Genomic DNA, 8,656 nt, shown 5'->3' with positions numbered 1-8,656 from the left:
TAGTCGGGTGATGACTTCTTGACTGAAACCAAATATTGTTATGGATACGGTTCTCAGCGCAATAAAAACCTCACTCTGAATCTGTGTGTAGTGCGGTTGTGCATATAAGCTCACGTTTTGTTTCCTCAGACGGCGGGCTGACGTCCACACGCAGAAAAAGTAATGTTCTGCATGTTCTGATTAATTCAGCTCTAATTTGAGGATGATTTTTTTTTTGAATGAATGAATCATTATGGAAAAAATAAACATTTGTAAATCACTTTACTGTAAAGACTAAAAGGAAATTTGTTTGCAATAAAACAACTTTAACATTTGGTACATAAAACACAATAATGATAAAAAAAAATTTTGTTTACAAGCGAATCATTCTGAGTGGAAAATGAACTCCAGGCATCAAAAAGAAAAGAGAAAAAGAAAAGAAAAAAAAGCAAATAACACTGAAATTGTGAAAAATGCTGCCTCATTAATCATGCCCCAGTGCATGCTGGGAACACCTACGCTGTAAAGTTAAGTAGATTTGCTTAATTTTTTAAACTATTGAAACGTACTCAAATTTGTGGATACTCTGTACAAAGTTTTCTACTTTAGAATCAATACTTGATAAATGTAACAAAGCAAAAATAATACAACCATCCCAAGTAATAAATACTAATAAAGTATTAAGTACAAATGTAGAATCTGCTTATTATTCTCTAATAGTTCATGCTTCTAACACAGAAAATACAAAATCCTTTCAACTGCATTCATTCTTTTTTTGTAGGTCATGGATTTCTAGCTCACAGCATGATTGACTATGGACTAGAATAGTAGAGGAAATTACAGTATGTGTTATTTTATATGTTTTGAGTCAAGGTAAATACTTGTTAGTGTTTCTTGTTTTGCTATATTGAAGATTTAGATGAGTTTCTTTTTTTTTTACCATTGTGCTGAAGAGTGGAGCTTGTGCTTAGGTTATTGGCAGATACTAGATACTTTACAATTAATGTTACCGGTGCTTTATTTCAATATGCTTAGGATGGTATTTATTTAAATGGTCTTGTATCGTAGATTAAATGCAGGGTAGGTGATTTGTTCCAGAAAGATTTTTAGTTATGCTGGTTGAAAGTCTCTTCACATCCTGATAGCAATCACTAAAAGGTCTATATCATCTGTGGAAGGTGTAGGGCCATAAAATGTTCAGCATTTGGTCCGAATTCAATAATACGATGTCCTGCTTGTCAACATATGTACACTCACCTAAAGGATTATTAGGAACACCATACTAATACTGTGTTTGACCCCCTTTCGCCTTCAGAACTGCCTTAATTCTACCTGGCATTGATTCAACAAGGTGCTGAAAGCATTCTTTAGAAATGTTGGCCCATATTGATAGGATAGCATCTTGCAGTTGATAGAGATTTGTGGGATGCACATCCAGGGCACGAAGCTCCCGTTCCACCACATCCCAAAGATGCTCTATTGGGTTGAGATCTGGTGACTGTGGGGGCCATTTTAGTACAGTGAACTCATTGTCATGTTCAAGAAACCAATTTGAAATGATTCGAGCTTTGTGACATGGTGCATTATCCTGCTGGAAGTAGCCATCCGAGGATGGGTACATGGTGGCCATAAAGGGATGGACATGGTCAGAAACAATGCTCAGGTAGGCCAAGGCATTTAAACGATGCCCAATTGGCACTAAGGGGCCTAAAGTGTCCCAAGAAAACATCCCCCACACCATTACACCACCACCACCAGCCTGCACAGTGGTAACAAGGCATGATGGATCCATGTTCTCATCCTGTTTACGCCAAATTCTGACTCTACCATCTGAATGTCTCAATAGACATCGAGACTCAAAAGACCAGGCAACATTTTTCCAGTCTTCAACTGTCCAATTTTGGTGAGCTCTTGCAAATTGTAGCCTCTTTTTCCTATTTGTAGTGGAGATGAGTGGTACCCGGTGGGGTCTTCTGCTTTTGTAGCCCATCCGCCTCAAGGTTGTGCATGTTGTGGCTTCACAAATGCTTTGCTGCATACCTCGGTTGTAACGAGTGGTTATTTCAGTCAAAGTTGCTCTTCTATCAGCTTGAATCAGTCGGCCCATTCTCCTCTGACCTCTAGCATCAACAAGGCAATTTCCCCCACAGGACTGCTGCATACTGGATGTTTTTCCCTTTTCACACCATTCTTTGTAAACCCTAGAAATGGTTGTGCGTGAAAATCCCAGTAACTGAGCAGATTGTGAAATACTGAGACCGGCCCGTCTGGCACCAACAACCATGCCACGCTCAAAATTGCTTAAATCACCTTTCTTTCCCATTCTGACATTCAGTTTGGAGTTCAGGAGATTGTCTTGACCAGGACCACACCCCTAAATGCATTGAAGCAACTGCCATGTGATTGGTTGATTTAGATAATTGCATTAATGAGAAATTGAACAGGTGTTCCTAATAATCCTTTAGGTGAGTGTATTTTCATGCCTCCGCGCACCTGCTCGCACAGACATTACACGTCATCAGTGTGTTTCATGCTATGCAGAGTTAGTCGGCCGACTAAGTATTCTCAGTGTGTTCCGCACCGTTGGCTGAAATTGGTCCTCGTCGGCTTTTTTTCGGCCGATTCGACATGTTGAATCGGCGTCGGGCCGTCTGTGAAAGAGGGAACTCTGATTGGCTGTTCAGCTTAGTGAAAGAGTCAATGCACGAGAATAATAGCAAAACAGCAAGCAAAGTCAAAACGGTACAGATAGAAGGCTTATGTTACTTCCTCTTACCTGAGTGTTCCTTGGCGAATATTTTAATACTAACATGAGTGGAGTGGAATAAAGAAAGTGTTTAGCAGGATTGATATTCAAAAACGGTTAGCACGCACTGCTTTGTTTACGGTATGTGTATCTGCAGCCTGCAGCGTCAGTTTCCCTTTTTGAATGACGAATATATCAGCAGAAATAGACATTTTCCTCATTTACACGCAGGCGCAGAACGTGCATTCTAGCTGACAGTCAGCAGTAGTTCTCTCGGTGTGTTCAAGTGCAGCTTTTTACCCCGACGCGAGGCGACAACACAGTCGGCTTTCATCAGCGCTAGTTTGTCGGCGTCGGCTTGGTGTGTTCCAGGCTTTACAGTTCCAATTGTTCACAAAACAATGAGCTTATGCTGTGTATATGCCATAACTACTGTAATTTGGAAGAGATGGAAAACCGTGACGTTATACTCGGAGCGGTTCGTGACTAAAATGTATGCTTTTTAATGGCAACACTATCAACGCCAAAATGAATCTGCAGCAGTCAGGTGGTACACTGCTCTTTAAATTGTTTATGTTCATTATTATTGTAATGTTTTGTGCTTTGATACATGAGGTGATTTAACACCGTCTCTCGTGGCGCTTAGCAGACTCTGTGTTTTGAAGGAGATGTGGTTTTGGAGACGCTCTAATGGTGTGTTCACACCGAACGCGAATAGAGCGTCAAATACGCGTCTATCGCGTCTAGATAGACGCTTGAACATTCGCTCGAGTTCAAATTTTTCAAATTGCGCGAAAGACAATCGCGGCAAACGCGTCGCCCAATTCGCGTCATTCGCAACGCCCGGAGCGAATGATGCGTCTATTCGCGTCTTTGCATTGACTTTGTATGTAATCTACTCGCGCAAATAATTAAATTCGCGTTCGGTGTGAACACACCATAAAGGGAGGGTGGGATCTTACGCTTTCAAAGCTAGCTCGCTATTGCTAGCCTCTATGAAAATTGCCTACCCTACCTTTAATTCTGTGGTGACGTTTTTTTCCTGTGTGACGTATTGAACGGTATCAGATGTTTTTTTCTCTTCCCCTAGGCAACATTAATGTTCATAACAACTTAGTGGATAATTTGGCCAGAATTTGCAGACCTTTTTATTAAGATTCCAGATTGTGGTCCCCACGTTCTGCCTCTAGGTACGCCATTGGTCAAAAAAGATCTATTGTTAGAGGCATTTCCTCCTAAAAATGCAGATGTGAAATGTAAATTGCTAGCATGAAAATATTTTACTCTCAGTCTTTATCATCACTGCATTACTTTTATTGTCATACAATGCAATTATCTTGACACGCCTTCAGGGGTGAGACGCTCAGACCTATCAATTGTCCTAATGTGAAATGACGATGAGCCTGAGAAAGTGTCTCCCGTTGACTCAGCTTTGCTTCAAAGCGGTCAGACAGCTTTTAACAACGAATCCACAGAAATATCATGTTACAAATGAAGTCCTTCACGTATAAAAAACACAGTAATCCTGTTCCACACTAGAGCAAACAGCCATGCACATTTTCTAACTGTCTATGTGTGTCTGAAATGAGGCGCAGACCGTCTAAGTGAGCTGTATGTAGTCAAGGACAGGAAATTTCCCTCAGTAGAGATTGTCGGTGGCTCACAAGGGCCGATGCAATAAGCTGACCTAAATGACAGGCCTCTGTAAAACCAGGACCCTGTTAAACAGGGTGTTCTTTCGGCTTGTGGATCCAGAGCCTAGATCTTTAAAAGCTGCTTATGTGCATTTGTGTGAATTTTTTCCCTGGGTAGGTTTGTATGTATCTGAGCTTTTTTTCCCTATTGAACTGACAGGGCCCGTTTGGCTCTGTTCTCAATATCGAGTTACTAAACACTGTTTTTGTGGCCAAATTCTCTGACCAGTCTATGATCAAAAGGCCACAAAATGAGAGATCTGGCAGCAGAAGCTAAAGAGCTGTGATAACCAAGCACTCGTCCAAAACAGAGAGGGAGGAATGAGTAAATGAGAGAGAGAGAGAGAGAGAGAGAGAGAGAGAGAGAGAGAGAGAGAGAGAGAGAGAGAGAGAGAGAGAGAGAGAGAGAGAGAGAGAGAGAGAGAGAGAGAGAGAGAGAGAGAGAGAGAGAGAGAGAGAGCGCGTCAAATGAATGCAGGCACAGTTAGGGTATGTTCACACTTGTAGTTTGGTTCTCTTGGTTCTTTTGGTATGGACCAAAAAAGGAAATAATACATTTAGTGCTGGTTCGCTTAGCGTTCACACTGTCATTTTTAAAACCAAACCTAAAGATAAAAAAACTTATTTTGCGACAGAACAGAACTTACCGAACATCCAAACCGATGCGGAGTGCTGGACTAAATGCGTTTGTTTTATGTGCGTATGTGGTATTATGACCAGCCGATAACTTGTGAAGAGTTTATAAAACGTGTAAAGGAGTCAAAACAGCGGCAGGAATTCCTCCGTTGCACACAAACGAAGAAGCTTTATTCGAAAACCTGCCAAGTGTGAACACACCCTTAAAGGCATGGGCTAACTCACAGAAACAGTAAGTAAAAGCGTTTCTCTCTCACATAAGTAAAAAAAAAAAAGAAAAAAAGGCTATTTAAAAAAAAAAATACATATACATACACTCACCGGCCACTTTATTAGGTACCCCATGCTAGTAACGGGTTGGACCCCCTTTTGCCTTCAGAACTGCCTCAATTCTTCGTGGCATAGATTCAACAAGGTGCTGGAAGCATTCCTCAGGGAGTTTGGTCCATATTGACATGATGGCATCACACAGTTGCCGCAGATTTGTCGGCTGCACATCCATGATGCGAATCTCCCGTTCCACCACATCCCAAAGATGCTCTATTGGGTTGAGATCTGGTGACTGTGGAGGCCATTTTAGTACAGTGAACTCATTGTCATGTTCAAGAAACCAATTTGAAATGATTAGAGCTTTGTGACATGGTGGAAGTAGCCATCAGAGGATGGGTACATGGTGGCCATAAAGGGATGGACATGGTCAGAAACAATGCTCAGGTAGGCCGTGGCATTTAAACGATGCCCAATTGGCACTAAGGGGCCTAAAGTGTGCCAGGAAAACATCCCCCACACCATTACACCACCACCACCAGCCTGCACAGTGGTAACAAGGCATGATGGTTCCATGTTCTCATTCTGTTTACGCCAAATTCTGACTCTAACATCTGAATGTCTCAACAGAAATCGAGACTCATCAGACCAGGCAACATTTTTCCAGTCTTCAACTGTTCAATTTTGGTGAGCTCTTGCAAATTGTAGCCTCTTTTTCCTATTTGTAGTGGAGATGAGTGGTACCCGGTGGAGTCTTCTGCTGTTGTAGCCCATCCGCCTCAAGGTTGTGCGTGTTGTGGCTTCACAAATGCTTTGCTGCATACCTCGGTTGTAACGAGTGGTTATTTCAGTCACTGTTGCCCTTCTATCAGCTCGAACCAGTCTGGCCATTCTCCTCTGACCTCTGGCATCAACAAGGCATTTCCGCCCACAGAACTGCCGCTCACTGGATGTTTTTTCTTTTTCGGACCATTCTCTGTAAACCCTAGAGATGGTTGCGCGTGAAAATCCCAGTAGATTAGCAGTTTCTAAAATACTCAGACCAGCCCTTCTGGCACCAACAATCATGCCACGTTCAAAGTCACTCAAATCAACTTTCTTCCCCATACTGATGCTCGGTTTGAACTGCAGGAGATTGTCTTGACCATGTCTACATGCCTAAATGCACTGAGTTGCCGCCATGTGATTGGCTGCTTAGAAATTAAGTGTTAACGAGCAGTTGGACAGGTGTACCTAATAAAGTGGCCGGTGAGTGTATATAGGCCTATATAGACTGTATTTACTATATTGTCAACATTTATAAATTACTACACTAAATTATTACAAATAAACTACAACTATTACTACAAATAAAGTAGATATTTTCACTCATTATTGAACCCTGAAATCTTGTATTCTGTAGCTGTCATTCTTCTCCACCTGTTGCTGTTGCTGTAGTGTGTGCTATGAATGTTTCCTCCCAGTGGGGGTGATGCCTGTGCATGATATGCTCATTGGTTAATTGATTTTGTCCCTGATTATTACCTTGTGCAGTGGTTTGTCCAAGACAATATTCATAGTCCCTTCTATCTAGGCTGATATGCATCGCTGGTTCTTCTGTTGTACTAAAAAATATACAGACTCAAAAATAATTTGGTTTTTAGTGTATTTCCTTTTTAGCATTTTAATTTGATTTGTTTTTAACTCAATTTAAATAATGTTATGATTTATTGTCGTCCCCCACCCCTCGGAAGTTTGTTGAGGCCCACAAGAGGGCCCCTGTCCCCTGGCTTAGGTTTGACTACAGAATGCAGAAAATCTTTCCTGTCTATTTTCTTTATGCAAAATATAATTGCTTAATTGTTTTATTATATATATATATATATATATATTTTAATTTTGTGTTGAAATGACCTGGACATTCTTGACTGGATTTGTGGGATGCACCGCTAATAGAGAGAAAATGGGAAATTCTGAGAGAAACAAGGAAGGATGGGATCAGGAAACAAAACTCATGCTGCTCAAATGAGCACCACAGCACATTATACAGTGTACATGTGCAAACTGCTAAGCCCCAATTTTATTTTTCTGTTTTTTTTTTTTTTTTATCAGAAAATGTAAATCATTTACTTGATCAACACCTGTGGCTGTAAAATTTAGCAGAAAACATTTTCTAGAAAACCACTGGGACCCATTATTTCTTTCCCATCAGACATACAGGATCCATCATTCCACCTACTCAATTTTCTTCCCAATACTGACCTCAGGGTCAAATGTCAAATGGGTCAGTTTCCGCTTGGCTGCCAGTTCTACACCTTTGAGGTCCATCAAGAACATATAAGAGTCTCAGGTTGAGACAGTGAGGGGTTAAGAAACCACTCAGTGTCTGAACTGCCCTGACCTGTTCCCGTGGTTTGCATACCTCTCAATAGCTGCCTGCTAGCCCTCAAGCCAGAGAAGAGTGAAACCCTAGATCCAGCCCCTCCGCCTGTTTGAACATTTAGCAGAAAAAAAACAAGCACTTTTTTCTCTTTAATATTACATGGTTTCTATGGAGGAGAGAAGAGACACAAGCTCTTTTCCAAAACTTAAGCTGTCTCGCTGTCTACATAGGCAGCTACCTTCTCAGGCAGCATCCTAAACTTAGTGAATGATTTATTATGCTCTACATAGGCAGTGAAGCCACATGGCACATATAGCGATCCACTTGACTCAACTTCAATTGATTAAAGTCATGTGCTGCATCCAAATACTTCCCTACTGTATAGTATACGAAAAATAGTACACCAAAAGAGTAGTATGTTCGAATACATAGTATTAAAAAAAAACAGTAGACGAAAGTCCCCTGATGAGCTACTTACTCCAAGATTCTGAAGTGTGCATTTGATGGACACTTTCATGGCCACGGGTGAGGATTTATGAATGGAGGTGAAGCGACGCAACAGACGCTGGTAGGTCACATGACAGTAAAAATGTGGTGGATGTAATACGTCCGAATTTCATTCATATACCCATATTCATACTATATAGAGGGTAGGCTACTTTTTAAGAGCATACGCAAAGTAAACTCAAATGTAGTACCTACTCATACAGTACGCGATTTCGGACGCAGCAATGATCATATGGAAGTAGCGACAGATCTTTTCTTCCATATTGTGATATACATTCGAGTGTAACAAATGATAAAAATAAATAGGGCGGAGACTTAAGTCAATCGACTGTTGATTGGGTTTTGAAAGTTGTGCATTGCACTCAAAAATGGAGGCTGATGAATGTGAGATTGCAGGGGTGGGGTTTAAGAGAACCACATGATGTGAAAAGTCCTTCATATGTCACCAGAGAGAAGTCTGTCATT

This window comes from Rhinichthys klamathensis, unplaced genomic scaffold (assembly GCF_029890125.1).
Source record: "Rhinichthys klamathensis goyatoka isolate OS25496 unplaced genomic scaffold, OSU_Roscu_1.1 h1tg000412l_1, whole genome shotgun sequence".
In the NCBI taxonomy this organism is placed as follows: Eukaryota; Metazoa; Chordata; class Actinopteri; order Cypriniformes; family Leuciscidae; genus Rhinichthys; species Rhinichthys klamathensis.
Note: the sequence above shows the minus strand (reverse complement) of the source record.